A 12,257-nucleotide genomic window follows, 5' to 3' on the forward strand; every position below is an offset into this window, starting at 1 on the left:
AGAGGTCACACAGCTAGGAAACAGCAGAGTCAGCTCTTGAACCTACCGTGCTTTTCCTGTGAACCCCTTTGTTTCTTTAGACAGATGCCGAGAGATTTGACTACCGAAGACAATAAGCCTGCAATATAGAGCCTATTATAGAGACTAATAAGCTCGTTTCGTTTCTCCAATTTCATCCATCCCTTCATTCATTCAGTAATCATTTAATGAGGACTCGCCCACCTTCCGTACTAAACATCACTCCCATTTCTGAGGCCCTTGAAATGAACTGCCTGCTGCCCCTACCATACATAGCACCTTCAAGTTATATAGAACCGTGGAGCACCGTTACTATTTGCTGTGTGTGAGAGGCGGAGGGGCTGAAGGAATACTGAAGGAAAACAGGGTGAATCTGATTGGCGGCTCCTCCTCGCTTCTATCCCAACCCTCCCTGCAAAGGTTTAGCCCGAATGGCCTTGGCCCCTACTCAAAAAGAGTCAGCTGCCAAAGAACTCAGGGACCAGTCAGAGCCACTCTTGCTGCTTGTAGTTAATAACCTCTTTAGAAGCCAGTTGTGAGCCTTTTCGAAAATTCCACCAAGTAAAGGAGATTAAGTGATTGATGGGTATTTGACAAAATATGCCCCTTGAGGAGCCCAGGTGTGACTAGAATTTATTAACCCAGGGATCAAAAGAGAATAACGAGCTGGGCTACTCGGGAGATATATGGGGTTTCACTCACACGCATGCATGCCCACACACAAACACACATGCTTGCATATGAATATGTGCGTGCACTCACTCATTCATGCGAAATTTCCAGAAGCAAAACCATTTTGCTGAGGCATTAATAGCAGAGACTGGACTGTGCTCAGTCCATGCTGAAAGTTTCCTATGCCCTCACTCTTTTAAAAATGGGGGACAGGAGGCGAGAAGGAAGAATAACAGCCCTGGCCCATTCAGCAATTAAACGTAAGCCAGAGCAGGTCTAAGACTAAAAGCAAACAAATTAAAAGCATTCACTATGAGGATCTAAAGGAAGGCATCCCTTGAAGTGCCTCCTCCTCGTCCAAAGCTGTTTTCTCAGCCTTTTCAGAACACAGGGCCACTATATTAAGCTCCTGTGTTTTGAGTGTGTGCCATGGAGGAAATTCCAAAAGAATCCGGGGAGAATTTAAGCTGAAACCCTCAGGGGATAGCTATTGTTGGGTTCACGCTGGGGAAAAGACTAGACCAGAATAATTCTGCACTTCTCTCCACTTACACTTGCATTTGGATCATGCAAACTCAGAACCAGAAAAGGGACTTAGGCATCATCCAATCAAAGCCCTCATTTCACAAATGAAGAAATGGAAGCCTGGAGAGGCAAGTGAATTATTTAAGGTCACATCACACATAATGACTGACCCAGAAGAGAATCTGGAACCTTCCTTCTCCCCCCTATTGTTCTCATAACTTCCTGAAACACCTTCTATGCCAACAGCACTTTGGACCACCCACTGTCACTGTCAAACTCTAGAGGATCAGGACCTTAGAAATCACTTAGCCCAACTATTCATTTCCCAAAATGAGAAAATTAAGCACAAAAGGAGGGAAGTGTTCTGTCTTGTTTCTCTTCTTTATTCATACACAAACACACAAATATATACATATATATATATATATATATATATATGTATTATCTCCCTCCCTCCAAAAACTATGATCTACTTGAAAGAAGAGGTCATTTTATTTTTGTGTTTATAACCATAATATAGTCTTTCTTTGTTATTTATACAGTGCCTGGCACATCCTGGGTATTTAATAAATATTTGATAATTGGTTGATCCAAAGTAAAACAGGCAGTAAGTGCTAGTATCCTGACCTTAATAACCTGTGTCTTCTGGCCTCAAATCCAGCATTTTGAGCTACAAATTCCCAGAACCTGAGATTCAAAGAGATTTTCTTAATAGTGGAAGAAAGGAAGAGAGCACAAATTAGGGATTAGTGAACCAGAGAACTGGACAGCTAGGTGATATAATAGTTAAAGAATTGGGCTTAGAATCAGAAAGACTCATCTTCATGAGTTCAAATCTGACCTGAGACACATACTAGCTATGGGACCCTGGTCAGGTCCCTTAAACCTGTTTGCCTCGGTTCCTCATCTGTAAAATGACCTGGAGAAAAAATGGCAAACCACTCCAGTATCTCTGCCATGAAAACCCCAAATGGGGTCCCAAAGAGTTAGACAAGACTAAACAACAATAACAATGGACTAGAGAAACCTTGGCTACTTCATAATGTTGCCACAGGCCACCCCTTAGAAAGAAAACTTCCTCTTCCATAGGAAGACAAAATAAGGGTGACCACAAGAGTGCCTTGGAGTTACCACTTTCTTTAAAGGGGATTAGATGGCAGAGAAGTAGAGTCATAGGCAAAAGTGGTCAGGATGGGGAGGGACCTGAGAGTGTACAATACAAAACTCTGGGAATATATGAAAGCCATTGTGTCCAAAGCACTTTTTGAGCCCTAAGGAGACAAGTTAAGATAAAATATACTGTAGTTTCTGTTGTCATGGAGCATATTGTCTAGTGGGAGGATAAAACAACAGAGACATTTATAATACACAGTATTTCATGATAAATGTATTATTAAAAAGGTGAAAAACAAAAGTGCTATGTCAGGTTTAATGGTGAAGGTCATTTTTCATTTTAGAAGGGTTATGGAAGGTTTTCTGGGAGAAATGACTTTTAAGTTGATAATAATGCACATTTTAATAAAGTTTTAAGGTTTATAAAGTCTTTTCTTCACAATAGCCTTGTGAAATAATTAAATGGTATAGAAGAGGGTGCTGTGTTTGGATTCAGGGAGATGAATTCAAATACAGCTTCAGATATTTAGTAGCTATGTTACCCTGGACAAGTCATTTAACCCCCACCTCAGTTTCCCCCATCTGTACAATGGCGATAATAATGATTCCTACTTCTGAGGGTTGTTGTGAAGATCAAGTGAGTTAATAATTACAAAGCACTTAGCATAATGCCTGTTTCATAGTAAGTTCTGTATAAATATTAAGTATTGCTACTATTTCTATTATTATAAGCATTATTATCTTCACTCTAGAGATGAGAAAACTGAGATCCAAAAGAGGAAATTAAATTGTGCACGATCACAAAATAGGCAATAGCCAGAGCTCAACTTCATGCCCAGGGCTTTTAAGAAAGTGTCAGAACTAGGAGGCAAACCTAAGGCTTCTCTGACTCCAGATCTAATTTATTTCCCTCCATGACAAAATGCTCCTCAATAACTTTCATTATAAAGTTCTTTAAATTTTCCAGAGCACTTAGACTCCACAGGATGGGAGGGGCCTGAACAAGGGAAGAGGGGGAAGAGAACACAGACAAGTTACAGAAAATGCCTTAAAGACAGGAAGGCTGGAGAGAAATGGAGGACTGAACTCAAGACACCAGTCTGGGCGAACTTCTTGGATTCTTTTCCTGGCATGAAGAAAATCCTTCTTGGTCATGAATTTGCAAGATGTGGTTCAAAGTGGAATGAATGAGAACTGACTAGATTAGAGGAGAGGAGAGGTTTGGAGAAAGAGAAATGGAAAGATGCTCTGAAACCTGGCAGGAGATCACAGAAGATTCCAGGGAGGCAAGAAGTAGGCTGTGGGCATGAATGACTGAATCCAAAAGCAGATCCCCAAGCCCAATTCTGAACCATGTGCATTTGTAAGTTTCCCTCACAACCTTAACTCCCTGTTTCTGTAATGGTAATTTGATCACGTAGTCCTTCACTCCTGGGACCCATATATCTTGCTCAAATCCACTTTATACACACATAAAATGTATTTATCAATATCGTTTTTCCTGGAATGGAATGCAAATTGCAATTCTTACATAATGCAAATTCCCCGATCACACACAAATCAAATGAAACAGATTTTCTGTTTGTTTGCTTTGTAATTTCACTATTATTGCAGGACCCTTTGGAAAAAAAAAAATCCTCTTTGTATTTAGCCTAGTCCACGGTCTCTTAACTACACTTCACTATTAAAAGCTGTGGATTGAAAGATTCTCCCCCAGCCCATCCATTCTCATCTAGCTTTCTGGGAAGTCTGGTTCCTGATCCACACTAATTGAATAATCAATTGCTTGCTTCCTTAATAACTGAATTTATTAAATGCAGACTATATACAGCTGATATTTCAAGGAACTAATTTGCAATTCAGAGCTCTTGAGGGATTGTTTAAAGAGAAGACCCGTATGCTTCATAAATCTGGGCATGTACAGTAAGAGAATAAACAGCAAAGCAGTCAAATAAATTTCCAGTGCCATTTGCATTCAGTAAATATCATTTCATGACTCTGCCTCAGGAACATTAGCATCCAAACACCACCTGCACTAATGATACTCCCTCACTCAGCCTGCTACACAAAACAAAATGTTACCTGCTCACTTAGAGTAGGGCACCCATAGTATTTTTTCATCAGAGCTAAACTGTGTCAATTTACAGAGATCACAGAGACTGCAGTAGCTGGAAGGGACCTTGAATATGTAGGGGACAGAAAAACATTAGAGCAAGACATGATTTTAGAACACAGAACATGAAATGTTAAGACTGGAAGAGATATTAAGTGAATATGTCTTTGAAGGGACCTTCGAGCACAGAACAAAGACTATCAGGGCTAGATGTGACCTTAGTTATCACAAACCAACCCCATCACCTTACAGATGTGGAAACTGAGTCTAGACAAATTGCAGGCAAAGCAGAACTACAACCAATAGCTCTAGATTCCCAGTCCTGTGTTCCTTCCAATAAACTACTATAATTCCCTCCAGTTCAGTTTAGTAAACACACACACATACACACACACACACCCCAAACCTGGCTCACTTTAAGCTCTCTTAGCATTAAAGCAACATCTTCTTTTCATCACATGGGTTTTAACCACATAGATTCTCATTTGACTTGTAAAGTATATAGTCAATAGACTGTCCATTTCCTGAGAGTGAAGGGACCTGGTGTGTTTCTTTGGATTTAATAGAATTTCACATGATTTAAAGAGCTAGGCAACCCACACCCCATTTTACATATGAAAAAAAATGAAGATCAGAGAGGAGAGTGACTTGCCCCAAGTCACACAATTTGCAGACCTGGTATACAAAACCAAGAAAGGGGATCCAGCATTCAAATCCCTTTCTTTGAGTATTCTATAATGCCTCTGATGTGAAAAAAGCATCTAATAACCACCTCCAGATCCCCATTTGGGGAAATCCTTCTCTCCTTGGGGAAATTCCTCCATCTGACATCTTTAATTTGATGTGAGAGTCCTTCAGTCCCCTATTTACACAGCTGTTTAAAGCATTCACCTTCAAGAATTTCAATTTTAGGTGACATTGCAGTTGACATTTACAAGTGGACTGAAGGTCACAGGAGCAGTCGGATGTAAAAGGTGCAACTCTAGAAACCAGGGGATGGCGGAACCCAAAAGACAAAGACTAGAAATCTAGACTGCACTGATATGGTTAGAAAAGAGTTTTCAGAATCTTCAAGGCAGGTTATTATTATTCTAGGACTTATTATTAGGCATAGAACAATAGGTTCCATGGCACAGCCTAACATATTAAACCTCAATTTCTTAATTTATAAAATGGAGTTAATGGTACAATCAGACAGTTTTTAGATAGCATAAATGAGAGAATTTAATTCAACAAGGATTTGTTATTCATATACTAAATATAAAACCTTATATAAAAGCCAGATATTGTTATTTTCCTAATATAAATGGCTACTCTATCACTGTCCATTTGAAAGATGAGTTTGACTTAGTAAAATCATAAGATAATAGACAAAAAGTGAATTGGATCAGTTTCTACAGAATAGAGTATGTTCGTGCTTGAAATGTTTGCTCAGGCAAGAATCCCAGAGCTTGGGAGTTGTAGAATCCCTTCTATGACATCCCTGTCTGGTGGTGATATAGTCTCTGCTTAAACACCTCAGTGGATGGGGAGCTCATGGTGTCAGGAAGCAGCCCATTCCATTTTTGGATATCTTTATTGAGTTCTTCATATTCCAACAAAATCCACTCCTGTCATCCTTGCCTCTTCATTGCCCCTTAATTCTGTCCTCCGGGGCCAAGAAGAACAAAATGAAATCAGCTACAGCATGGTAACCCTCCAGATACTTGAAGACTGTTTTCATATATCAAGATCACTTCTCCTGGCTAATCATCTTTAGTTCCCTTCTACTTATCTGTAGCTCCTCCTTAGTCTCTGTGATGAAGAGAAAAAGCATTCCTGGAATGGGGTATCCCAGGGATATAAAGAGGCAGGAGACAGAAAGTGAGATGGGGACCAATTGGAAGTCTATTTTGCCAAGAACAAAGACAGTGTGAAAGGAGTAATGTGAAATAAAACTACAAAGGGAGATAGAAACCAGACACAGAGGATGGAAGGAGTTTGCTTTTTTTTTTCCCTAAGGGCAGTGGGACATCACTGTAGATTTTTTGGAACTGGGGAACAAAATATTTCCCCTACATATCTATATACATACAAAGCTACATATCATAAACACTGTTTAAGCAATAGCTAAGAGATCTCCATTCTCACTTTCTCTATTTCCCTCCCCTTAGGATGATCTCTGCCTCCCATCAGACATCCCAATTCATCAGAAGCCTTTCAATTTGGAGTCTGTACAGGGCAGGTGGAAAAATCACTGATTCTGAAATCAGAGCATCTGCGTTTGAATCTTGCATCTGATAGAAGTAATTTAATCTTCCTGAGCTACACTTTCCTCAACTCTAAAATGAAGGGTAAGTGGCCTCTAAAGTACCTTCCAGATCTAAATCTGTGCTTTTGTTCCCATTTGAACTGGGTTTCGTAACTCCTTGGTTTTCCCACTTGCTGTGTGGTCTCTAACTAAAGGCAGTGAAGTGATGAAGTGAAGAGAGTGTTGAATCAGGAATCAAGAAGTTCAGGCATTTTTTTCAGTTGTGTCTGACTCGTTGTGATCCCATTTGGGCTTTTCTTGGCAAAGACATTGGAGTGATTTGCCATTTCCTTCTCCAGCTCATTTTATAGATGAGGAAACTGAGCCAGAGAGGAGTAAGTGACTAAGTGACTTGTCCAGGGTCATACAACTAGGAAGATTTGAACTCAGGAAGATGAGGTTTTCCTGATTCCAAGCCCACCACTCTATCCACTGTGCCACCTAGGCATCAAGAAGATCTGGGTTCAATCAGACCTCATATATTTACTAGCTTGTGATCTTAGGCAAATCATTTAACCTTGGTCTGCCTCATGTCCTACCACTATAAAAATGAGGGTTATAATAGCACTTATTTCTTAGGGCATTATGTGAGCAAAAAATGATATAATATTTGTAGTACCCTTGTGAACCCTAAAGCACTATAAAAATGATGGTAGTAATGGGGCGGAGGAGGAGGAGTAAAAGGAAGAGAAGAAGGAGGGATGGTGGTGGTGGTGGTGGTGGTGGTGGTGGTGGTGGTAGTCTTCTAGACCCTAGTCTTTCAATGAGTGTAGGTTCAAATAAGAAGGAAACCATCTTCAACCCCTTCCTCCACTTTATTAAAGAAGCAGGCAGTACCCTATGTAACATAATTTGGGCATCAGTTTACAATTATCTCCCATACTTTTCTCAGAGGAAAACAAGCAGGACCTGATTTGAAAAATCAGGATCTTGAAATTCCAGAGGAGCCTGCACTGTGTAAATGGGTTTCCTGTATGAAATAGTTCCTAACCAGGTGTCCTTGCTCCACCCACCCTCAGCTCATTAGACTGCAGAAGCCTTCTACATCTCAATCCCTCAAGGAAGAGGATTAGTTAACCCCTGCCACCTTTCCACTTTCCCTACCTAGAAGTAGGTACAAAAGGCATTTGTCCATGTACTTAATAACCTTTATTAAGTTCTAGGATCTAGAGATAGAGAAAGACACTGAACCTATAAAGTCGCTACTACAGGAAATTTCCCAATGAGGAAATTCCCTCTTCCAGAGCAGGTCAGCATCTTCTCTGCAATCTATAATTAAAGGGTTGACTATAATACTAAATTTAATTTTCAGTCTCTCAAGAAGTAGGTGTCAGAGGCAGAACTTGAAACCAGGTCTTCTGGGCTCCAAGGCAAACTCTGTCCACTATACAATGGATTCCAAATGAAAAAAATGACAGTCTCTGCCCTTGAAGGTCTTATAATCTATATAGAGGGGTGGTAGTTAGTTGTGTGTTGGTGAGGATGACTATGAAAAAGGTGATAAAGAAATGAAGACAGAGGCTTATAGAAGAATTTGAGAAAGAAGAGAAAGAGGGAGAGGAAGAAGATGAGGAAAAGAAGAGAGAAGAAAGAAGAAGAGAAGGAGAAGGAAAAAGAGAAAGATATCCTTTTGGACTAAGGGGATTGAGGATGGTGACTTCATGGAAAAGTCACACTTTAAATTTAATTTTAAATTAAACTCCTTTAGGTAAGAGAAGGCCAAAGAAGAAGGCTGAGTAGGTTCCAGATGGAAATGTTCAAATGCTTGAATTTCCAGAAGCAGGAGAGGGCAGGGTGAGACTGAGTAACAGCCTGTAGTCCAGTGTGTGGTATAAACGGAAGAGAAATCACAGGATTCGGGTTTTGTGCTGCTGACCAAATGCAAAAAACCAAATCATACCATTTATGCCCCATACTGCTTTTCCTGCCTTTGTATCCAGTGATGAATGTGGAGGTAATGCTCTGATTACAAAGAATGCCTGTCCTTCTTAAAGGCTCCAGCTAGACTGCCTTGGACAGTTTGATTGGCCCTTTAAACAAGACCAGTCTCCTCATTCATCCACAAATACATGAGGCTGCTTCCCTGCCCTGTGCCCTCATTCAGGCTGTCATACAGTTAGAGGATATTATAGTGGGAAGAAAGTGAAGAACACGGAATTTTCATGCTCACTTTGGCAGCACATATACTAAAATTGGAATGATGCAAAGAAGATTAGCATGGCCCCGCACAAGGGTAACACACAAATTCCTGAAACATTCCATATTTTTAATAATTTTTTCAAACGTGGAATTTTAAAGCTAGAAGGCATTTTGGGACCTAGAATATCAGAGCTAAATAGAACTTCAGCAATCACAATGGTAGAGACTGAAGGAATTTTAAGACACCAATTATTAGAACTGGATAGGAAATTCAGGGTCATTTAGCTCAACCTCTTGATGCTACAGATGAAGAAACTATAGCCTGGAATTTAAGGGAACCTTCCCAGATCACTCAGATGCAACTGGAATCCAAGTTTTGTCAGTATCTACCTTAGTGGCTTACCATCACTCCCAAATGGACTTGGCCAATGGAAAGACTTCCTTTGGCCCCTCTCTCTATTTAAACACTAAAAATTCTTCAAAGTCCTGCTAAGGACCTAGAAGCCAATGATGTCAGGTCACAAGAATGTTCCCCTTCTTTTAGCTTCTCTGTTACTTGTAAGTACTGCATAGGAGAGTTTTTATGGGGGGACACTTTATTTTACTTCCATAAATGGTCCCTGTGTGAACCAACTAAAGGTAGGGATGGCATCCTGCATTTGTGCTCACCATTCTAGAATACTCAGATTCTTGGATCTACCTGCCTGGGTAAGCTGAGGCAAACTATAAGATCTTGAGATTTAGAACTAAAAGGTGTCCCAAGAATCATCTGCCTCAATTTATAGATAAGGAAATAGAAGACTTGAAGGATTAAGTGACTCATCCAAGGTAAATCAGGAAGCTAGTAGAACCACGAATAGAGTGCTGGACTTGGAGTCAGGAAAATTCAGATCTGAGCACAGATATTTCCTAGCTTTATAACCCTGCACAAGTCACTTAATCCTGTTTGCCTCAGTTTCCCCATCTGTCAAATGAGCTGGAGAAGGAAATAGCAAACCACACCAGTATCTCTATCAAGAGAACCCTGAAGGGAATCACAATTCAATTGTCAGAAATTACTGAAAACAACTGAATAGCAATGGTAGTATTAGTAGCTATTGTTGTTTTGGAAAAATAATAACAGCTAATATTTATAGAATGTTTTAAGATTTGCAAAGTACATTATCAATATCATCTCATTTGAGTCTTACAACAGGTCTAGGAGGCAGGTATTATTATTATTAGCCTTATTTTACAGATGAAGAAACTGAGGCAGACAGGAGTTAAGTGAGTTACTCAGGGTCACTCAACCAACAAGTATCTAAAGGTAGAATTGAATTCAGGGCTACCTAATTCTAGGTATAGCTCATAGGAGTAGCCAGGCTGCTGAGTGGATAGAACACTAAGTTTGGAGATTCTTGGGTACAAATACAGCCTCCAACTTCCTAGCTGTGTGATCTTGAGCAAATCAAACCCAAGTTGCCCAGCTCTTACCACTCTTCTGCCATGGAATTAGTATTATTTCTAAGACACCATGTAAGGGTTGAGAGAGAGAGAGAGAGAGAGAGAGACAGACAGAGAGAGAGAGAGAGAGAGAGAGAGAGAGAGAGAGAGAGAGAGAGAGAGAGAGAGAGAGAGAGAGAGAACGAACTCGGTCTTGAAGAAAGCCAGGGAAGCAGAGACAAAGAAGTAAAGAGGAAGAGGGAAGAGGGAAAGCCAGTAAAAAGCATTGAGTTATTTCATGAGAGGAACAATGAGGTCTTTGGAGGATAAGAAGCATTTTAGGTGGATCTTGATTGATTAGGAAGAAAAAAATAGGAAGGTGTCTTTTCTGTATAATAGCCACAATCTAACCTAAAGATTGAGCTCCCAGATTATTCCCTGTATTCTCCTTGGGCAGCAACCAAGAAACAATATATCATGGTGTGCAAAATGGATGCTCTCAGATTCTCCCGCCATCTTGTCCTAGACAGGAAGGTGATATTATGAGCCAAATTAGCTCTAAACAGAAGCCCCGATATTTCACTGACGCTGGCACTCGAGGACTGGCTAAAGTGCAACTGGAAGCCTCACCTTGGATAAGGAAGACTGATTACTTTTGCCCTTGGTTTGATTAGTTTGGGCAATCACCAGCATTTACATAAATTGTACAACAGGGAAGGAGGGCCTCTGAGGAATGAAGGCCTCCGTCATTAAAAGTCTTTAATGTGCACATAAATAAATAGCAGCTAATGTTATTCTTCTGCCTGAGATGGGGCCACGCATTTTATTCAGGATCACTGAAGGTACTCCACAGACATGGGTATATTGTCCCAGACAACAGGTCTATGGTTTATTCTTTATGAACTGAGATGGCCAAATAACAATTGGATTCAGCCATCTGTTGATGACTGAGACATGCCCTTAGATGACTCATGCAGTGGCTGGTCCTACTCAAAGCCTTTCCAGCTCAATAGAATATTCTGTAATTTGTCTCCCACTTACCCAGCCTTCAGGGTCACCTCCAGGCCACAGTGACATATCCATGGCAAATCCTATGATGACAGATTTAGAGTCTCGTGGTCCCTTAGGGGCCATCTACTCCAACCCTGCTATTTTAGAGAGGAGAAATTCAAGTCCCCAAGAGGCAAATGACTTAACCACTTTAGTTCTATAGTATTAACATATAAATGATGTAAAATAGTAAGTAATCTAAATATATATTTATGCCATATATAAATTTACATATAATTCATTTATATTCTATAAAATTACATTAACATAAGTTGACACATATTTAGATTGTATATAAATATGTAAATACTATAAATATAACAATAAAATAGTAAAAAATATAAAAATGTATATATGAACAATTAGAATTGGTATAAAATTTCTCTGACATAGTGGATGAATTATATTGGTTGTTTAGTCATTTCAGTCACAGTTGACTCTTTGTGACCCCATTTGGGTCACCAGAGTAGTTCGCCATTTTCTTCTCCAGCTCATTTTATGGATGAGGAAACTGAGGCAGAGGTTATGTGACTTGGCTAATGTCACAGAGCAAGAGTGTCTGAGTCTGGATTTCAATTCAGTTCTTCCTGACTCCAGGTCCAATGTTCTATCCATTGTGCCACCCAAGTATTATTAAGAGCATGTAAAAGCTAGACAGTAGATGGAGTGCTGGACCTGGGATTAAAGAGAAAGATGTTCATAGTAAGAGTAGAAATATAAGTTCAGATCTGGCTTTAGATACTTCCCAGCTGTGTGACCCTGGGCAAGTCACTTAGCCCCCATTGCCTAGCCCTTCCTGCTCATTTTCCTTGGAACCAATACACGTACTGACTCTAAGATGGAAAGTAATGGCTTTAAAAAAAAAAAAGAGGAGAAATATATACAACTCATGGAATCAAATTCTTTGGCCAACTG

General features: G+C 40.0%; 1 protein-coding gene and 1 non-coding gene across 2 annotated transcripts in view; one reads left to right on the forward strand and one right to left on the reverse strand.

Annotated features, from left to right (window-relative positions):
* Window positions 1-12,257, reverse strand: part of SORCS2 (sortilin related VPS10 domain containing receptor 2) — a 1,375,930-nt gene that overhangs the window by 1,226,677 nt on the left and 136,996 nt on the right. The window lies entirely within an intron of this gene.
* LOC130455324 (U6 spliceosomal RNA) lies at window positions 8,894-8,999 on the forward strand. The gene has a single exon (XR_008913238.1). It is a non-coding gene; the product is annotated as a U6 spliceosomal RNA (small nuclear RNA).

This window comes from Monodelphis domestica, chromosome 6 (assembly GCF_027887165.1).
Source record: "Monodelphis domestica isolate mMonDom1 chromosome 6, mMonDom1.pri, whole genome shotgun sequence".
Classification (NCBI taxonomy): domain Eukaryota; kingdom Metazoa; phylum Chordata; class Mammalia; order Didelphimorphia; family Didelphidae; genus Monodelphis; species Monodelphis domestica.